We start from the raw sequence: 21808 nt of genomic DNA, 5'->3' as shown, positions 1-21808 counted from the left end.
CTCGCGGTCCTCAAGTGGGAGACGGGGAAACTGCCTAGAAAGCCAAGCACCACATAAACAGGGTTTAAAAAACAAGAGCTGTTACTTTAATTATGGCTCGTGCTGCCTTATCGCCAGTCCTGTTTCTCACACATTCATCAGAAACCTGGTGATAAATCAATCCCTGGGAGCCAGAAGCTGCCAGGGCAGGCTGCCGCCTCCAGGCCCCATCCTCTCTCCTTCCTGGGCCCGTTCTCCTGGAGCCACCGCCTGATTAGCATGCAGCCTGGCACTGCGGCTTCGGGCTGAGTCTGAGAGGCGCCGATGCCCCAGCATGGATTCCACATGGACTATTTCAGCAATGAAGAAGCGTCAGGAAGCAGAGTATTTGCAGGGGCCAGGTTTATAAAGGTAGGACAATGTAAAGCTAGTTCACGATAACAGTAATAATAATGCATAATAAATTCAATAGATTTTTGATAAATGTATTAATAAGTATGTAATAGGATATTTAATACAAATACATTAAATAATAATACTAGCAGCTGTCATTGACTAAATATTCACCATGTGCCTGGCTGATATGCTAATCCCCAAGCCTGGGGCCCCAGCGGCCACCCAGCAAGGTACAGATGACAAGCTGCACCTCTCAGCTGTGAAAATGGCAGTCAAGCGTTTGGCTCAGCTGTGCCCAGGTCACACACTGGGGAGCAGAGCTGGGTGCTACCCTCACCCATGCCTCTCTGCTGTGGTCTAGGACCTCCTGGTGATGCACGTGCCCCTGCTTCCAGGACCCTGCCATGTGCACCTGCTGTTGTCGTTTAAGGCAGCACCAGGAGCTGTGGATGGAGAACAAGGCTTGTGCTCAGATCCTACAACCTCTGGCTGTTTTCCACCATGGGACAGGAGGGCAATAGGATGGAATGTTGCTCCTGTAACCTTTTTATAATCTTTTTCCAGAAGAGAAAGCTGAAGGTCCAAAAGGTAAAGTCACTGACCTCAGGGCAGACCTGGGCCAGAGGGCAGCTCTCTAAAGGGCCGGCAATTGCTGCACTGCATGCAAAGAAGATGTGGAGAGGTTGTATTTGAATCTTCCAAATAACCTATTCTTACCTATATCTTCTTTTTTTTTTTCATGAGTAGATAAGTGACCCTTCCTAGTTCCAGGTTAGCCTTTTGTTTGTCACCTTTCAGCTGGGAGGCACAAGCCATGGTGGACCACCCTAGGTGGGCCTGCTCTAGTGAGAAGGTGGTGGACCACCCTAGGTGGGCCTGCTCTAGGGAGAAGGTGGTGGACCACCCTAGGCGGGCCTGCTCTAGGGAGAAGGTGGTGGACCACCCTAGGTGGGCCTGCTCTAGGGAGAAAGCAGTTTTGCTGCCAGGCCCTTCCTGGAAGTTGCTGTCCAATGCTAGGAAGAGGGCAGGACATGTTGGAGTTTGCCAGGATCCATGCAGGACAAAAGGAAACCACTGAAACAGAATCAGATCCCCTCAACTGAAACAGTGGCCACTCTCAACCAAGGAAGAGGGAACTCAGGACAAAGAAAAGCAGCATTTAGCTGACAATCTTCAACCGTTCTTCTCTGCTGAACCGAATTCACTAACTTCAATGTGCCATTTGCATCCTTCCTTCTTATAAGGCTGACCCCAGCCCTCAGTAGCCTCTTGATTTTGTCATTATTGTGTTTTTAAATGTTGGGTCACTGTTTGTTTTTTAAAACGGATGTATGATTGACATCCAGTAAAAGTCACCATTTTGAGTGCATAGTTTTATGTGTTTGAACAAACATATAGTTATGTAGCCACCTCCATAATCAAGATATAAGACATTTCCGTCATCCAAAAAATTCTGTTGTGCCCATTTGTAGTCAATTCATCCCACAACCCCAGACCTGATCTGTTTTCTTTCACAATAGTTTTGCCTTTTCCAGAATGTTCTGTGAATGGAATAATACAGTATTCAGCCTCTTGGATCTGCATTTAAGGCTCAGCCACAAAACATGTAACAATATCAGCAGCTCTTTCTTCTTTATTGCTGAGTAGTATTTTGCTGTGTGGTGTTCTTCAGTTTTTTTACCCACTCACTAGTTGAGAGACATTTGGGTTGTTTCCAGTTTTTGAAAAGTATGAATAAAGCTGTTGCAAAAATTTGCATGCAGTTTTGTGTGTGCATAAACCTATGTTTTTGTTTCTCTTGGTCTTGCTAGGATGTAAGATAAAGGCATGTTTAATTTGAATGTCCCTGCTTTGTATCTCCCACGTCTCTCTTTTTTCAGCTTTGTTGAGGTATAATTGACAGAGAAAAATTATATATATTCAAAGTGTACAATGTGACATTTTGGTTTGCATACACATTGTGAAATTATTATCATAATCAAGATAGATAATATACCCATTGCCTCAGAGTTATCTTTTTTGTGGTAAAAATACTTAAGATCTGTTCTCCTCAAAAATGTCGAATATACAATGCATTATTATTAACCATAGTTACTGTTCTCTGCATTTGTCTTCATAACTTATTCCTCTTATGGCTACAAGTTTGTATCCTTTGCCCATCATCTCCCCATTTCCTCCACCCCCCCACCCCTGGTATACGCCCTTCTAATCTCTTTTCTCTGAGTTCAACTTTTTTAGCTTCTGCATGTTCATAGGTCTCTCCTATCTCTTAATGTCATTTCCACAGATACTTTTCTTTAGCTGTCTTTTAATTTTCTTTTCACCAACTCAAAATTGTTAAATATGGGTAGGTATCAGTCACTATACAGACATGGAAGTTACAAGAATTCATGAGATGCTTGTCTGAGATTTCTGTATCTCTATGGCACCCAATCTGCTGATTGAGTACTAGACATTCTACTTTGAAACAATAAGGGAGTTGGGATTATAATGCACTGGCCAACCCAAGTCTTATTGGCAGAAGGTTATCTATAAAGTAACAGCGATTGCCCACAGGCACACCCGTACATTCTGGTTCACAGGCAATCCCTCTCTCAGATGTAGGGCAAGGTAGCTTTTGCAACCGATACCCTCATCTTCACAATTTCCCTTATACTTGAAAACATCCAGAGGAAATGATCTAAACTATTTGAAGAATACAAATATTTTGTACTGATTGTTCTGACTGTGCACAAGCTTAAGAAAGCTCAGAATCACAGTATTTTCATAACATAAGGTCATCTTGTTCAACTTTCTATCAATACTTGAATATCCTCTGCAACACTGTTGCTCAGCCAAGGGCTGAATTTCCCCAGTGACATCAAAAGCACTCTCTTGGCAGGTGCGGTGGTTCACACCTGTAATTCCAGCACTTTGGGAGGCCCAAGCGGGCGGATCATTTGAGGTCAGGAGTTTGAGACCAGCCTGGCCAACATGGTGAAACCCCGTCTCTATTAAAAATACAAAGAATTAGCCAGGCGTGGTGGTGGGTGCCTGTAATTCCAGCTACTCAGGAGGCTGAGGCAGGAGAATTGCTTGAACCCGGGAGGCAGAGGTTGCAGTGAGCTGAGATCGCGCCACTGCACTCTAGTCTGGGCGGCAGAGTGAGACTCCATCTCAGAAGGAAAAAAAAGAAAAAAGAAAGAAAGCACTCTCCTGGTGTGATGAATCGAGCATAATATTTGGATTAAGAAGTGCTTTATGAAACTGCATGAGTTGCTACAGGTTTTGCTTTCTTCATCATCATCATTATTGTTGTCATTATGTCATCTATAGATAATTCCGAATACTAAAAATTTTACTTGTATACTAAGCCAAAATCTGTAATCCTATTACTTCATTTATTGATCTTACTTTTGGCCTTTGGGGTCATTCAAAATAAGTGAGAACCAAGTGAGAGATTTCAAAATATTTGAAATCTTCATTCTTCTCTCCAGACTGAAGGCTAGGCTCCCTCTGTTCCTTCTATTCCTCATCAGAAGACATGACCTAGTCTATTCATCATCTGGGCCATGCAGGGCATTACTCCGTCTATGAATCCCTGACTGCTTATAATGCTGGAAATAAAGTTTGTTCTGGACACTGTTGGTCTGTTTTAATACAGTCCCATATCTCAACTTTTCGGGAAATCACACACAGTAACGACACATCATACTTTCTGGCAACTAAAATTCCTAAGCATTTTTTTTTTTAAGTTCTGCCACGGAGCCTTATTTTCTTTTACTGCTTTGAGACAATTGTTTTATTTGTTTAAAAAAATACAAAACCTGGCCCACTTCCTAAGCTTCTCAAGATCCTTTGAAATCCAATTGTCATGCTAATAACTAATCCACCCCAGCCTTGAATCAGGTGAAAGTGTGATCTGCATGTCTTCAGTAGCTCTATCTTATGCTGATAAAAAGGTTAAACAGGACAGAGTTGAAGACTAAGGCCTTCCTCCAGGTTGACACAGATCCACTACTCAACACTACCAGGACTGTCATTCAACTAGGTACAAATTCACCCACCACCCAGGACCGTGCTTAGATTTAAAACATGAAATTTACTAAATTTCTTCACAAGTAACTAGGTAGAAAAAGGAAATGAGTTAGGTTAATAGGACTTACTCATAGTGAATCAATGCTTGTTTCCAGTGAATGCGGTTTTCCTTTCTAAGCACTCATAATCATCCTATTCTTTTTTTCTATAGTCTTTCTTTCTAAAAGCTGGCAATGCATACGTTGAAATTCTGAACATTCATAATAAATACTAATACTGTATTATTGTAGTACTTCTTATTCTCATCAATCCTATAGATGAACATAGAATTTAGACTTTCAGTGATGTGCAATGAACACATCTATAAGATAGTTTAAAGATATTTTTGGAAGACACCAAGCCCTTTCTGAACCTGGGTGATACAACTGTAGAGAAGCGGGTGAGGACAATGTGCACCTGTTTATTCAGCACCTTGTTGGTGAGAGCAAGAGGCCTGTGGCCCCTGGACGCAGTAAGTCCTGAATGGCAGCTGTCTGATCTACTTTCTGAGAGCGGCGTAGATGTCTGCACCCCCGTGTGGGAAGCTCATGCGCAGATCCATGAAGGCATTTTAACTGCATGGGGAGGTGGTATTCACATTCTCCTGTGCAATCTGGCCAGATGCCTTTATGCACAAAGAAACAAGAGCCAGCTTCTCCAGGGAAGCCAAGTAATGGACATGCTTGAATGAAATCATGTTTTTGCCCTAGGGCAGTGGGTATCCAAGTGCGACTCCTGAACTAGAAGTCTCAGTATCAATTAAGACCTTGTTAGAAATGTAAATGCTTGGACTACAAACCTACGGAAACAGAAGCTCTTGGGTGGAACCCAGAAAACTGTTTGAATAAGCCCTCCAGGTGACTTGATGTGAACTAAGTTTGCAAATCATTGCTCCAGCATTTGACAACCCAGTTTAGACAGCCCTGGGAATGGGTGGCCTGAGATTGGTAACTACTCTCAAAATTTAATTCAGCAAATGTTTTCTGTAGTGTTTATTCTGCCGAAGGCCTTGTGCTAGGTGCTAGAGATAAGACACAAATGTGAGTAACACATCACCCAGAGCCCCTATCCTAAGTGACAGACAGTAACACATGTCATGAAAATCCTGCTGGGTGTTAGAAGGAGAAAGAAAATCAGTCCAGTTGGGTAGGGAGAGAGGCTGAGGGAAGGTAAATGAGAACAGATGAATTTTGTGATGGTGGGATTTTGGTAGGCAGAGGCTGGGAAAGGAGCTCTGCAGGTGTTCTTGACCATTCTCCTCTGTGCCCTATAAATGCTTCGACTATGGGCTTTCCCCTCCAAATGTGCACATCTGTGTGTCTCCATCACTGCATCAGGAAGGCTTTTGTCAGGTCACAGGTGATCTCGGCATAGCCAAACCCAGCAGTCTCTTCTTAGTTCTCAGCTCACTCCACCTGCCAGCAGCACTTGTACTGTTGATTGCTCTCCTGCATAAGGCACCTGTAAACCAAGAACCCACTCTCTCCTTTTCATCCTCCTGCCTCCAGGCTCTTCCTTCTCTGCTGAGTATTGGAGTAACTCCAGGCTCAGTAATCAAACTTCTTCCCTCTCTACTCACACTCATCTCCTAGTGATCCAGTCTCAAATGCATGCATTGCATACCCTCAGTCCATTTGGGCTTCTATAACAGAATACTGTGGAGTGAGTGGCTTATGAACAACAGAAATGCATTTCTCACAGTTCTGGAGGCTGGAAGTCAGAGCTGATGGTGTCAGCATGGCTGGCTTCTGTGAGGGCTCTCTTCTGGGTTGCAGATCACTGCCTTCTCGTTGGCCAAAAAGAGAGCTCTCGGGGGCCACCTTTATAAAGACAGTGGTCCCATCCATGAGGTCTCCATCTTCATAACCTAATCACTGCTCACAGACACTACCTTGTAATACCATCAAATTATGAGTTAAAATTTTAACACATAAATTTGGGGGGGAGGAAAAAAACATTTAGTGCATTGCACATATGATTCCAAAATTTTTGGTCCAAATCTCTTCCTGAACTCCAGATTTCACACACAGACACCTACTTAACGTACCCGTTTTGCTACCTCACAGGCACTGTATGTAAACTTACCATGCCCCAGTATCATTTCTGGCATACTTCCTCTTCCCTTAATCATCTTCCTTTCGGCAAATGGAATAACCCCCAGTGGCTTCCCATCTTCCTCAGAGGAAGATGCAAATGCTTCTTCATGGCTGGCCAAAGTCTCTCTCTGCCAGCCTCTCTCTGACCTGCGGCTCTCCTCCCTTCCCCCACCCCTCTTTTGGGTTCCTGTGGCTTCTCGGCTTGTGCTCACCTCTCTACTGCACGCAGGGGGCCTCCTTTCTGGCCATCTGTGTGCTCTCACTTCATGTCTCTGCTTAAATGGCACTGCATCTGAGAAGCTACACCCATCCACCCTATCTAACGATACAGGACACACTCTCTTGGACTTAGTCTTCTTTGTTTTTCTTCATGTTATATGTTTGCTAGTTTGTTTTGCCTTCTGTTGTCACTTGGATCCTGGAGGAGAGCAACTCTCTCATGGTTCACCACCATATCCCTGGTACCAAGTACAGCTCCTGGCACAGAAAGCATGCTTGATAGATATTCATTGAATTATTGATTTGTAATATGTTACAAGTCCATTTCCCTGAAATAAACATTGCACCCCTTGAGCACACTGAAGCATCTTATATGATGCTGGACCTCCGTCATCCAGCATAGGACCTCACACACGGTGTTGCATGAACTGAGGAGACATTTCAAGAGTCAGAAAAGCATGAAAATCATAGAGATAGGAAAGCACAGGAAGCTTAGGTCCAGCAAATAACCCAATTTAGCTGAAGCAGAGATCCATCCATATAAGAGAAAAAATAGAATTGTAAACCTCAAAGGAACATGCTAGTGTCATCAACTCTAGCCCCAACTCAAAATGTAGGCATGCACAAGCCCTTACGAGTAGACAGGATTTTCTCTATCGGCAAGGAGGTTCTTTGGCTCTAAATTAACATTATTCATGATATCAAGATTTCCTTTCGGGCTCCCCTTTCCCTTCTCAGTCCCATTTCTCTTAGAGCTGAGCTGAACCCCCAGCTTTTCAAGCTGTTTACCCTGCAGCACCCCTCCCTGAGGCAAAGAGCCACACTGGCTTTCTGGGCCTGTCTGTTTTGGGAGCCATGCTGGGGCACTCGGCTTTAGCAGGCTTGATGAGAACGAAGGAGGGAGGGCAGTCCCAGCTCAGTTCTGAAGCAGAGAAGGTGTGAACGTTGATTATACAAATTGGGTCATTCCTGTCATACTCAACCAAAACAGAATCAAGAGGCCAAGAGAAAAAGCACTCAGGACACATAACATTGCTTCAGAAATAGAATTCTCTGCTAGCCTGGCTTCTGGAACTGCCTAGTGTAATTGAAAACCAGTTTTATCTAACAGCGACTGAAACAATCTGCTGCTACTGAAACAAACTCTGAGACCAGTTTTACCTACCATTGTCACTCACCAGTCAGAGCTTGCCAGCTCCTTAATCAACTTATGCCTAGTGTTCCACTATTGGAACGCTAAGCTAGTAGTTATTTATATCCCACTGCTCAAGGTCACCACCAAGGTCTTATTTTTTACACACACACACACACAAAATTTGCAACCTAGGCACAAAAGGGTTAAGACTTTGCTAGTGCCAATGAACTTTGTTTCAGAACAATGAATAACATTTCTCCTTTTTATAAAACCTCCAACTTTCTCTTTGTTCATCAGACATACCAAAGACCACTCACACTATATGTCGGCCTCAAAACACAATTCTTGTTTCCCAGATAAAATGTTTCAAATTAAGACATTCATCTCTATATTTATTCGACTTCAACAGAGGTGACGTGCCAAATTGAGGTATGCCCGCTGCCTTGCTGACAGTCCTCCTTGTCAAGGCCTCCACCACTCCCAGCACGTCCACCAGCCTTGAGCTGCTTTGCTTCAGAACTTAGACCTGTTGGATTACATCCAGACCCCTTGTATAATACAATTCCTCTGTCCAGCCCTGGGCTCAGACCTCTATTTGAGCCTGGACTTTAGCAAAGCTCTATTTGACTTTGAACACCATTGCTAAACCTTTCTCCCTAAGCTTTTTGAGACCTTCCCTCCATTCTTCTCAGCCTCTCCCCGTACCTCAGCAGACCCATTTTCTTCTATGTAACAATTCCTTTGAGAAAATGATAAAACTTACTGATTCATCGTTCTACTCCTTTGTGGTCGGGCCCTCAGGAAGGTTTTAGCGCTTGAAGCCAGAACTTGAGCTCAGTGGTCTGACAGTGGGAATGCCAGCAGCAGCCTGATCATGCGGAGGTGGGGCTACAGCCTTCAGAGAGCTGCACAGCCTCTGGGGTGAGCCTCCGCTTGGGCCGTCTACTCGTAGCACCTCCTGCATCTAAACCTGTGGCCAAGCCTTATGAACCCACGGGGCTGGCTGCAGCTGTTGCATTACAGTTGCAGATTTCAGGTCGATTACTGAGTCACCCATTGACAGCACCTGATGCCTTTACTGGCCCAGCTGCTGCCAAGCAGATTTTAAGTCTTGCTGAGCCTCTGAAATGGAACTATCATGCTTGCGTTGAACAGCACGCACACAAAATCAGAAAATGTATAGTCTACAAGGGTATCTGCAACAATGTGTCCTGTTTGGAGATGACAGACTGATTAAAAATATTAAAGATTGTGATGTCTTCCCCCCTCCGTATAGAGCCCCCTTCTCCTCTGTGTGTTTATCTTTTGCTGGAGGCACATTTCAGGGCTTAAGCCTGACAGTTTCATTTAAAATTATTTAAACTATGCCAAATACAGGCTTTACATATTCAGGTGATTTTTCTCTCTGTGGCCCCAGCGTAATATCAAATCAGGGTGTGGAGGATGTCCACAAATCAGGATGCAATGCAGCTGTCATTAATTTCTAAGTCAAGCCCTTTCTCCACTGCTCCCCGCCCCTCTCCCCATCACTCCATGCAAACACACTGCCTGTGAAGACAACTTCCTTAAATTTATAGCACCGGCAAACGTGTGCTTTGTGGGATGGATATAAGCTCTCTGCCTCTCTGCCTCCCTTACCTTGACTGACAAAATCCCTGAGTATGGCCCTAGCTCTCCTAGCTCTGTAAGGCGCAGGAAGCAGCAGTGTGTAGGGACTCTGCTCTCCACTTAAAGTGGGTAAAGGTGTGTTAGGGGACGCCTGCCATTGCCACACGTGGCCTTTCAGAGACAAGGATAAGGAGGAAAGGAAATATTTTGTTTTTAAGAGAGAAAAGGGAATACAGTAGTCCCCCCTTACTCAAGGGGGATGTGTTCCACAGCTTCCACCGGGTGTGTGAAACAGTGGATAGTACAGAACCCCATACAGGTTAATATGTTTTTTCTTATACATACATACCTATGATAAAGCTTAATTTATAAATTAGGCATAGTAAGAGATTAACAACAATAACTCATAATAAAATAGAATGATTATAACAATAGTCTGTAATAAAGGTGAATCTGATCTCCCTCTCAAAAGATCTTATTATACTGTACTGCAGGTAACTGAAACTATGGAAAATAAAACTGCAGATAAGGGGAGATGCTGTAATCCTTTTACAGGTGAGCTGAGCTCTATCTGATTATAAAACATTGAGGAAATAAACGTGCTTAGAGACTGGGAGCGATGTTTGATGAGAAGGTCCCAGATGGAAATGATGCTGGAAGGTTGCACGGGAGACAGGTTCAGCCCAGCTTGCACTTCCCAGCCCACTACTGCAGGCTCGTCCCTGTGGGAACCCCACACCTAAAGGCTCTTCAGCCCTCCTTCCCCGAGCCTGCTGGTGTAGGAGGGACATGTGGATGTTGGAGTTATCACACCGTCCTCCCCAGGCAGATACCTGCAGCCAATGCTGAGCAAACATTAGAGATGGCAAATGGCTCCTGCTTTCCATATGGACATGGAAGCTGAGGTTTGGGAACTTTAGACACTTCCCTTTCATTTAGATTGCATATTTTATACCAACATACAATATACCAATACACCAGGAAGGTGGGTATTCCAGAAGGCTCCTTGTGGGCTTGCTAATTCCTGGATAAACTCTTCTTTTGTTTGCTTGTGTTTTCTTTGTTTTTTTTTTGTTTTTTTTTTTAATGAAAGTCTTTCCCTTGTACTTGTCGCTTTGTAGTCTCTTTCTTTTCCCACCTCTAGAGAAAAGTAGTCTCTATTCTTCATGCAGGAAATAATACTTGTGGCCTAATTCATAATAGGGTTGTTGGTACCAAGTAGTTACTGTTCCCCAAGCCTCCTAAAAATGAAAAAATTCAGACTACTCACTGTTACTCATTATCATCACAAGAGTTCTCCTCTCTTTGAAGGCACATACAGGGAAGTTGCAGAGGTTGAGTTTTCTACAGAAGACATTTCTTTCTTCTTCTCCTATGTCCCAACCTCCCATCTCTGAGAGGAGCTCCTGCTGTCATAAATTTGGGGGATTCTCCTCTGCCTATGATAGTTGAGGGCTGATGATCTGAATCCGTGTCCTCAACCACTGGTCCCGAGATGATATTGTGGGCAAGAAGGGAGGACTTAGAGATTCAGAAAGCATCCATGGCCCTGAAATATCTCTGCTTTTTGGACAGACAGCTCTGCTGAGCTGGAGCCATTGGAAATATGGTTTTGGGAGAATTGGCCCCAGAGAAAAAGAAACCAGAGTCGTGCATGCTTTTATCACCCAGGCCATTGACAATTCCACAGTCCCAAAGGGCTGCCAAGCCATGAAGATGGCCATTCCCTTGCCCCCAGCCCTGCACACCTGCTGAAAGTTTATTAAATAAAGTAGCAGCCTCAGTCATCTGCGCGATAAAAATCCCACCCAAAGGCAGTACCAGCACCTGTGTGGCCTGATTCTAAGTATTGTCTGCGCTGCAGGAGAAGAGTGCGGGAGCTCTCAGGAATCTCAGAGAAGCTGGGCTCATACCAAGAACCATAACTAGTTGTGGGGTCTTGGGAAAGCCAAGAAGCCCTTCCGCCTCAGTGTCTTCACAGGGACTAAAACACACGTCTATGTTGATAGTGGCTCTCCAAACAAAGCACCCGTCATGCAGAGGACATTTTCCCATATCATCACATAGCTTTACAAGATGGCAAAAAAGTTATCGTTAACTTCTTCCTACAAATGAGCACACACATGTCAGTTGGTTCAGAAGGCTTCCTCCTGGCCTGTTTTAATTCAGAACACACTAGAAAGAAGTAGCCGTCTGTGGAGGTGCTGAGCTCGGGAAACGGGAAATGTCTTTTCCCAAGCTTTAAAAAGAGGATGCCTTCAAAGGCGAACTCCCTGCCTGAGACCACCAATGGACTGTGGGTGAGCAAAGAGTGTGTCTGTGCCACAGCAAAGCTCAGAGAGAAAGTGGGGCCTGCAGCAGGGAGGCCACGGGGTGCTCGGCAGCACAGCAGGTTGGGAGTCCAGGCACTGCCAACAAATGCCTTTCCATTTCTCAGCCCATTAAACTCAGAAAACTCCACACATTCAGAAGTCCTTGATGGTGATAAAATAGCATCAATCCCTCCCCCAACTTCTTTTTGAGGAAGCTCTGCCCCAGGTGCAAATCCAGGGTCCAAATGGCCTCTGACCAGGTGAGGAGAGGACGCTCAGGGTGCAGGGAAGGAAGCGGCAGCCCAGAGGAGCCAGGGTCGTCGGAGAGGGGGAGGGTGTCTCAGGCTTTGCCGGCTGTTCTACTGGAGGTGGCCAGGCTCTCACAGCCTCATGCCCCTCCCTCCACTGCCATCATGGGCCAGAGCCTGATGCCTTCATGCCCTGGTAGCCCAAATGGTCTCCTTGCAGGCCACTGTGTGTGCTCCTCCTCACATCCCTCCTTCACGCATGCCCTTGTCAGAGTCAGCTCTCCAAGCCCTGGGGGACCCCAGGGTCCCCAGATCACACACCAGCACTAGTTCTCGTGGCTCCAGCAAAGATCTCACCTCTGCCGCTAGAGCCTCCCTGTCATTTGGTCTATCATCCACAAACACCTGGACTTCATATTCCTTCCTCTAAACACCTGTTCCAGCCATACCCATCTCTTACAAAATGTCCAGATGACCATGCCCATTTCTGAATCTGCACATGAGAGTCCTCTGGCCTGGGAAGGCTTCTCTCTGCCCACAGCAGTTCCTGCATGGGACCCCCTTCCAGCTGCACCCCCAGTCTCGCTCTTCCACAAAGCCTTCTCTAAGACATGAGCCCAGAGGAATTTCTCCCTCCTCTCACTCCTTTTGCATGATTGTCTGCACTGCATAATTAGCACCTGATGGTATGCTGTCTTCTTTTCTAATTATCTGTACTAAGTAATGTGTCTTTAAAATATCCAGAGAAAATACTCATCTATACAGTTCTCTTTTGTGCATATGCTTGGTTTCCTGGCTAAGCTCGAAAATCTAAGCCTCTATATGTCATATGCTGCTCACGGTCCCACTTAGATGTAGGCACAGAGTTGGTGGTCCATAAGTGCTTATGATAAAATATTTGTTAGTTATTTTTCTTTCTTGGCATGTATACTTTTTTTTTTCTAATTCTGAAACTAGAAGAAGGAAATTTTGTTCTGTTCCATTTAAAGCACCCAGGACAAATTTGAAAGATTCTTTTAAATGGCTAATATCAATTTTGATGTCTATAGACCATGTGAAATGGGCACAACTTGTCCAAGGGAGTTTGAGGACCCCAGCAAGAGTTCCATTGCCCTGCCCTGTCTCCTTCGCACTCCTAAGTTCTGGAGAAAATAAAAAGGTTTATTTATTCAACAAACATTTCTGTGGCATCTACTACAATGATTCATAACCCTGAATGAATATTTGGGCTATAAAAAATCTAGACTCTATATTCACAGATTTCAATTTAATTATTTGGAGGTAGAGCCCAGCACAGATATTTTAGAAGGCCTACTAGTGATTGTAAGTTATAATCTCTATTAAGAACCACTGATCTATTATACGAAGTGCTGTGTTAAAAACTAAAATTAAAGAAAATAAAATATGTAAGTGAGACCTTGACCTTGAGAAGCCTGTGGTCTAATCAGAAAAATGGATGAGGAGCGTGCATAAGAGTGTGAAGGCACCAAGGGCAGTCCAGGGTTTACGTGCACATGGTTGGCCAAGCAGCCCGGGACAAGGACTTTAGGGAGGCTTCCCTGGGGTCAAACCAAGACCTGACTTGGAAGCTGTCAGAGTGGGGATTCATCAAATAAAAAAGGAAGGAGAGTCCCAGGTGGAATGGGCCCAGGGAGAAGTGACAGCTGCAAGGGACTGTCAAGGGTAATAGCAGCTCTTCTTTGACTGGTTCTGGCCAATAGATGGTGGGTGGAAGCCACGAGCCACTTCGGGTTGTGACTCCCCCACTTCCTCGCCCCATGCATAAACATTGTCTTTCTTCCTCATCTACTGGATGAATAGCAATGAAGCTGAGGACCAAGAAAGGAGTTAGCAAATACAAGGAGGGAAGGTGGGACCTGGGAAGACTGGCCCGCATGGGAGTGTAGTCTTTGGGAAGTTATTTTGCAGGACAAAGTAAGTGGCAGTGACTTAAGAGACAAAAGAAAGCAGCCTACCTGCAGCGACCTGCAGGAAAGGAGAGAAATCGTTATAATTCCAGCTGTGGCCCTTACAGCAGCAGTTTCATGAAGGTAACCATGACCTTAGCTAAAGCTTGCTGGGACATCTCAGATTCCAGGTCTCCTAATCCAATGCGTGCGTGAGTAAACATGGGGACATTGCCTGGAACGAACAAGTGGAGTGAGTAGGTAGAAGCCGCCTTTTCTTGACTCACCCGGTTTTCATCTGGCAAGCAGAGTGGGTTGACAGTGGAGCCTGTTTGTAGGAACAGGCTTCTGCACAGGCAGTGCACAGGTGGGACATGAGCTGGGCTTCCAAGGCCTCTCCAGTCCTGCATGGGGAGGACAGGATCAGCTAGTACACCTGCGGCCTCCATGCTTCTGGACACACACACGCTTCTCTGAAGGGCCAGCTGGTGGAAATTACCACAAGAACAGAGAGAGCACGGAGGAATTAGAAGAGAGGGTTTGATGAGAGAGATGAACGCGGCACAGATCTGGCCGGTGCTGGAATCACCATCTGGCTGTGCAGCCATCACAGGCACTCTCCTCCCTACAGCATAATCCCTCTGCAGGCAAGACGACAGGACTGAGGCCTAGCCCACACTCTGCCACCAGCCTGCTGTGCACCCCCGGGCAAGTCCCTTCCTCAAACTGGACCTCTGCTCCTTATCTGCACAACGAGGAAGCTGGACTGTAATGATCTCCAGGGTCCCTTCCTTGCCTAGAAATTTGGAATGTAAACCCCCACCTCCATGCCCCTGTGGGAGTCCACCTGAGTGAGCAGCCACACCTGGTCACCCTCCAGTTCCTCTCACCCATGCCCGCCTACAGCCAGCAGTGCCCGGCTGTCCTTCTGTGTTACTAATCTCATGCATGAGTTACTGCACGGCAGCTCCATTACCAGCCACGGTGTCCGTGCTGATGAGAAGAAAAATAAATGTAAGCACCTAATCTGACTGAGCCAATTTATAGCTCAGAAGCACCAGAGACCCTCCCTTCTTCCCCTTCCCTGGGAGCACACAGGACTTTGTTTTCCAAATTCTTCTTCTTCACCACCACATTTTGCCCCTGCTGTTTGAATGTGCCTATTGTAGGCCATTGCTGCTGTCTCCTAGAGGGTTCTCAGTGGATGGACAAAAGCTTCCTCCTAAGCAGAAGCAGGGGCTTTAGAGATGCCCCCTGCAAAACTCCCCAAAATGACTTAGTCCACCATTCCTGCCACTCTATTATAGTCCAGCTGAAGTCGAAAGCCACTGGAATGCAGCAGGCTTGTCGTGACTTCCGGGTCACCAACATCACTGGCCTGTTGGTTGGGGCCGCCACAGGCAGCATCAGCCCCGGACAGAGAGGCTGGACTTCGAGGCCTTCTCCAGCCTGCAGCCTTCTCTCCTGCAACCTGGAGGAGTGCCTCAAGGACAGGGTCGGTGTCTCTGGCCTGAGGTAGCCTCTTCCTTCCATGTGCTCTGCACTGATGGACTGAGAACTGTTCAGAGAAGAAGAAATTGGAAGTGCAGCAGCCTCTGCTGGTTTTCTCATGAATGAGAGTTCCATGAGCACCAATAAGGTCTTCCTGGTCCGCAGGTCTACCATCTCATCGTAGCAAATACTCCACCTGGCCTCCCTGGAAGGGCCAGGCTGCATGCTTAGGTGTGTATTCAAGAGCCAGGACTGCTCCTGCCAGCCTGCATCATGTTGGACAGGAGGCTGGCATGTGTGGGGCAGGGACAGTGAACCCCCTGGGGATGAGTCCATGGGGGCAGAAAAATTATTGGTGGGGATGACAGATTATTGAACAGAGAGGCTGGATGCCATGCAGAGAAGAAGATGGTGCAGCTGTGACGGCTGCTCCAACCCCTCACTCAGGGCAAGGTGGGAGGACAAAGGCAGCGGCTTCAGCGCAGTACAGTCTGTTGAGCTCCTTCCTCGTGTAGCCCAGCCTCCTCATCTCTGAGAGTGGGCACTCACCTGGGGCTACCACACTCGCACGTGGAAGCGCACGTGCTGAGAGGTGGCACAGGACAGATGTGGTCTGGCAGCAGGGCAGGGTGGGGGTGCAACCCTCCAAGCCACCAGGCCCAGCTTTCTAGGTTTCATCTTACTGGCTTTCCAGCATTCACCAGAAATGGATGTGAAATCCGACTGCCCAAGACGCAGAAGTACAAGGTGAGGAAGTGGAGCAGAGATGCAGAACTAGGCCAGACCTGCCCCAAACGGGAGCCCTCATCTGCGGTGCATGATGGCAGCTGCGGTTCAGGCCTCTGTGCTGGAGGTCCAAATGGAGATGCAAAATCTCGTAATGAAACATCTGTCTCCCCTCTTCTCTCCCTTCCCCCAACTCATCCAATTACCACATCTAACATTATCCATCATCTCGTCTTTGTGGCAGCAAGAATCAAAGAGCAGACGGGGAAATTAATAATAATTGTGGTGTCAAGGCATGGGATGCAATCAGAATGCAGCGTGGAAACAAATACAAATACAAACAAACGATATTTACTCTTCTGAAAGATTGCTCAATTCTCACTCCCTCCCTCTCCCGAGAGCTGCCGGTGCTAGAGCTCAGGAAAGAGATGAATCAGTGCTAATGTGGGGATTAGGAATTGATTCTGCAGCCCCAGCCTGCACGGCCACAGGGAGCGCTCTAATTGAAATTAGAGCAGGGATTTCGGAGCCTCTGAAGAGGCAACTAAAATTCATCAGGGCCCAACTGGGAAGCAAAGGGAAGGGGCGTCTCTTTATTTCATGGTTAGCACGTGAACTCTGACAAGATAAAATGATAAACAGAAGCAGCGGCCTAGGAAAAGGTCAGAGAGGAGGTAACTCCCCTAACCTTGGGGGTCCAAAATCACATCCGAGGCACTCCAACCAGCCCTCTTGGCCATCGCAAAACCATGCGGTACTATCCCCGTATACAATTCCTGAAAGCCTGGAAGTCGCTCTAAAGGAGAATATTCATCTCCCTGCAGATACAGACAGCTCAATGACCCATGCTAATAAGCAGCAGCCTTAGCCTGGGTCATATAAATGAAGAGACTATCAAAGCAAAAATAATTATTTCCAGCTTTGGTGTGTCTTAACACAGTCATATGCATATTCCATTTCTAGCTTTCGTTTCTGACATTCTTTTCAGTTAGGCTAACAGTTAAAAGTATGTGCTTTCCATCAGCCTCTCCTCTGGTAGCTGTGAAGGACCACAGCCAGCTTTTAGCTGGGACCTATTCAAATGATGACAAGTGTCCTAGAAATACTCTAGATAACAGTAAGGATGGAGGCCTCCAAGTATGCTGAGCATTATAAATCATCTGGGTCTTACAAACTGCATTAACCCTCATGAATCACATGTAGTCAGCAATGGCCATACATATGTGTACTTAGAGTTGACTTGATCCCAAACCTTGAGTCAGAGAAGAACTTACGACTTCTACATGGGATCCAAGGGCTGTGGGTGAGGCCATGAGCTCTTGCTTCAGTTGGCTCCAGGAAGCTCTGGATTTCAAAGGGGAGGCAGGGGAAGGCGAATGTGCGCCTAGGTGGAATGGATGGAATAAACCCTTTTATATGAAGAATTCATTTTTTTAATGTTCTAACTAGTACTGTTTATCATCTCTACTGAGCATCACAGAAGAAAGAGAGAACAGAGTTTGTCTAAAACTCTGAGTGTGCTCTTTTGGAAATTCTAAAAGGAAAGAAAAGGGAAATTTGGGAGGAGAACAGCTGGGGAGGGTGAATGGAGACAATGCACAGGTGGTTTCTATCTGCAGGCTGGTGAATTTGGGAAACCACCCTGAGGCTGAGCCGGGCCTGGGAAGTTCTCTCCTAGGGACGGTAATAGGAACAGTTGTCCAGAACGCAAATTGTATTTCAGCACAGAACATTTCCACAGCCTCACAATACCAAACTTAAGTGGGGCTCAGACGAAGGCTGGGAAATCTCTGATCTATAAGATAGCCCTTCCTCCAGTAGGCTTGGGGAATTGGGTTGGACTTAAGACGTGTGATGTCTTAAGTTGGATATTTGAAAACTCTGCAGAAATTATCTGGAAGTTTTAGTTGCTGAGATAGGTCAAACTAGAATGGGGTGGGCAATTGATTTCTATAAATGGCTGGATAGTAACTATGTTAGCCTTTGCAGGTCATCAAGTCTTTGTCACAATTACTCAGATCTATCCTTGTAGGGAAGAAGCAGCCATAGACAGTATGTCAATTAATGAGCACCGTTATGTTCCAGTAGAAACTAATAAGTGGCAGGCTGCATTTGACCGGTGGGTTTTGCTGAGTTTGCTAACCCTTGACCTCAAAGAAAAAAATAATTAGGCTCATAATAGAGTGCACCCCAAAAGCAAAGGTGGTTGGATGGTACTTGGATAAATCGCATCTTGCAGGAATTGTGAATGCTTGCCAGGCTCATCATTTGGAAAAACAAGCAAGTCACATGTGTCCTGGTCACTTACACTAGTACACCTCTAAACACTTCCATGTCTCTCTCTCCTGCTCCCACACTCTGGGACTGATTACCACAAGCCATCTCTGACCTCAAAGTTGGTTAGCTCATCTGTCACACTCCACAAGGTCACAGCCCTATCTCTGGTATGCTAAACAGGTCTACCCAGTTTAGACAGTGATCCCCAGGTCTTGTCTTCTTTGCCTATCTGCTTTCTCACCTCATCTCTTCAACTAAAAGTGAATTTTCTTTTTCTCATTCATGCATTCAGATGATGCACTGTGCTTCCTAAGGTGACCAATGAGAACTAAATGAATCTCAAATCTGAATGTGCAAATGTGTCAGTGGGTGCTGATAGTGTAAAGCTGGGTCTCTGCATGGCTGTATACATACCCTTAGGGGTACAGGGCAATGTACAGAGATACACACGCTACAGGAGAAATACAATGCAGCTCTCAGAAGCATGCAGTGTGCTCTAATCATTTGGGAGGAAAGTTAAATATTATCACTAATTCAAAATGTTTTATATTAAAATGGCTATAATAAGGATCATCATACAAATAGGACAGATTAATAATTGATGTGAAATTCCAATATTGCTGCTGACTTCTTGATATTATACTATGACTTCAGGTTGCTATGGATATGCACTTACTTTTCTCTCTCATTAAGATATTTACTTACGGAAAAGTTTGAGAAGCACTGATTTGATACGTACCCCTTTCCTGATTTTATGAGAAAATCAAGGTCTAATGTAATCTCACTATTTCTCATCATCCTTCCAGGAAACACATTTGTACCCACATATAACCTTCTCTTACATCTTCTCTCCAGTCTTAGCCAATAGAAAGCCCTGTTAGATCAACTGATTCCACTTGTATCCTTGACCCCAACTTCTCCACTCTTTCTGTATCATGGCTTTCTTCTGTTGGTCATCTTTAACCTAACCTGAATGTTCTGTGCCACACCCCCCACAACCACACTTCTTAAGGCTCTAGTATAGTCATAAACACATTCAAGAACCTTCCATGCAAAGCCCTCAATTTATGCCATGACCTTCTTCACCATCCAATCTTTCTCCTTCCTTCCTCAATTCATTCTTCTCAAAACATAGTCCATGATCTCTTTCCCTTTCTATTTCTCAAGCCCCAACTCTCTAGTTTCTATCCTCCCTATTCTATTGAAACTGCTTTTAGTCAGATCACCCAAGACCTCCTAACTGCAAAACTTGTAGGTCATTTCAAACCTTGTATTACTCGAACCATCTGCAGCATTTGATATGAGCAATCTGATCCCTTTTCTCGCTCTTTCCATAAGACGCACTCCTTGGAATTTTATAATGTCAAGTTGCCCCTGCTTTTTCTCATTTCATTCTTATTGTTTCTTCCATTTCTTCTTTCTGTCCCCCATATTGGCTTCTATTTTTTTTTTTTTTTTTTTTTTTTGGTTCTAACCTTTAGCCACTGTTGAGCATCAGGGTTTGTCTTCCCTTTCTCTACCACCTTTTCTTAAATGAGCTCAGCTCTCAACTATTCTCATTCTTTTAACTAACTATATAAGTTTTCTATTACTTTGTAACGGATCACTGTAAAACTTGCAATTTAATAATGCAAACATTTTCTATCTCACAGATTCTGTAGGTTGGGTAGCAGAACGAGGCTTAGCTGAGTGTCTCTGGTCAAGATCTCTTATGAGGTTGCAGCAAAGGTGTCATCTGGAACTATAGTTTTATCTGAAGACTCAAATGTAGGTATGGAGGTATCTTCCTCCAAGCTTATTCACATGCTTCTTACAGGCCTTGGTTCCTTGGCAGGTGGGTGGGTCTCTGCACAGTGACACCTCATGCCATGGAAGTTGGCATTCACCAAGGCAAGTGATTCAAGAAGGACAGATAAAGACATCTTAAGATGGAAGTCACTCTTCTTTTATAACATAACCTTGGAAGTGAGTTCCCATAGCTGCTTCTGTAGTCTACTCATTAAAATTGAATAAATAAGTCCAGCCCACAGTTAGGGAAGGGAATAACACAGGGCATGGAGATCAGTCAATAGGGACCACTGGGGACTGTCTTAGGGGTGACCTACCACACCACCTGTGCACTGATGGCTCGATGCATATATTTCCAGCCTTGGGCATCTCCCTTGAGTTTGACTCATGTACTCACTACTTGCAGGACAGGCTTCTCTGGATGATTCACAGGCACCTCAATCTCAGTATATTCCAAGAAAATATATTTTCTTCTGCAATATGACCGACTTTTCTCTTATTCTCCGAATATGATACAACCATACACCCAGGCATTCTAGCTTGAAATGGAAAAGACAAGCTTCTTCTTTCCCTCTTCTTTACTCTGTTACAATATGGCCAGTCTTCATTGTTGAATTTTGTTACTAAATATTTTCAACCCGTTTCCCTTCTTTCCAGTGCTCTACCACTTATAAAGTTGAGTTACTCATTGTATCTCTCTTTAAACACTGCAGCAAATCTAGCTTACCCTGTTCAGCTCACCACACGTACTGTGTATTAGATGCCCTCAAGTTCTGAAGACGGAGATGGAAACAGGTAAGAATATCTCCTTCTATGGAAAATAGTATGGATATTTCTCAAAGAACTAAAAATAGAACTACCATTCAACCCAGCATTCCCACTACTGGGCATCTACCAAAGGAAAAGAAATCATTATATATAGAAAAGATACCTGCATGTGTGTGTTTATCACAACACTACTCACAATAGTAAAGGCACAGAATCAACCTAAGTGTCCACCAATGATTGATTGCATAAAGAAAATGTGGTGTGTGTGTGTGTCTGTGTGTGTATATATATATATACACACACACATATATATAATATATACACATATATATATAACGGAATACTATAAAGCCATAAAACGATGAAATTATGTCCTTTGTAGTGACATGGATGACCTGGAGGCCATTATCCTAAGTGAAATAACTCAGAAACAGAAAGTCAAATGCTGCATGTTCTCACTTATAAGTGGGAGCTAAGCATTGAGTACACATGGACATAAAGACAGAACTAATAGAGACTTGGGACTCCAAAAGGGGGGAAGATGGGAAAGGGATGAGGGTTGAAAACTTACCTATTGGGTACAATGTTCACTATTTGGTTGATGGGTACACTAGAAGCCCAATCCCTGTCATTATGTAATATACCCATGACACAAACCTGCATGGGTACACCCCCAATCTAAAATAAAATAAAAAGAATTTGACCATGCACTGAAAGCTGTCATGTCCCCTCTGTTGTAGTGCTGCTGCTGCTGCTGCTGCTATTACTGTCATCGATGAGGATGATGATGAAGACAGTGATG

General features: G+C 44.9%; 1 protein-coding gene across 8 annotated transcripts in view; it reads right to left on the bottom strand.

Annotated features, from left to right (window-relative positions):
• NTM (neurotrimin) overlaps positions 1 to 21808 on the bottom strand; it is a 973658-nt gene that overhangs the window by 880383 nt on the left and 71467 nt on the right. The window contains exon 1 of one of the 8 annotated variants that reach the window (XM_063693684.1): positions 8645 to 8718. The exons of the other annotated variants lie outside the window; for them this stretch is intronic. The gene's annotated coding sequence lies outside the window, so the exon portion shown is untranslated. Of the gene's footprint in view, positions 1 to 8644; positions 8719 to 21808 lie in introns of those variants that run through there. 8 annotated transcript variants of the gene reach the window in all.

The sequence above is a fragment of the Gorilla gorilla genome, chromosome 9 (genome assembly GCF_029281585.2).
Source record: "Gorilla gorilla gorilla isolate KB3781 chromosome 9, NHGRI_mGorGor1-v2.1_pri, whole genome shotgun sequence".
NCBI lineage: Eukaryota > Metazoa > Chordata > Mammalia > Primates > Hominidae > Gorilla > Gorilla gorilla.
Note: the sequence above shows the minus strand (reverse complement) of the source record. Positions and strands in the feature narration are given on the sequence as shown.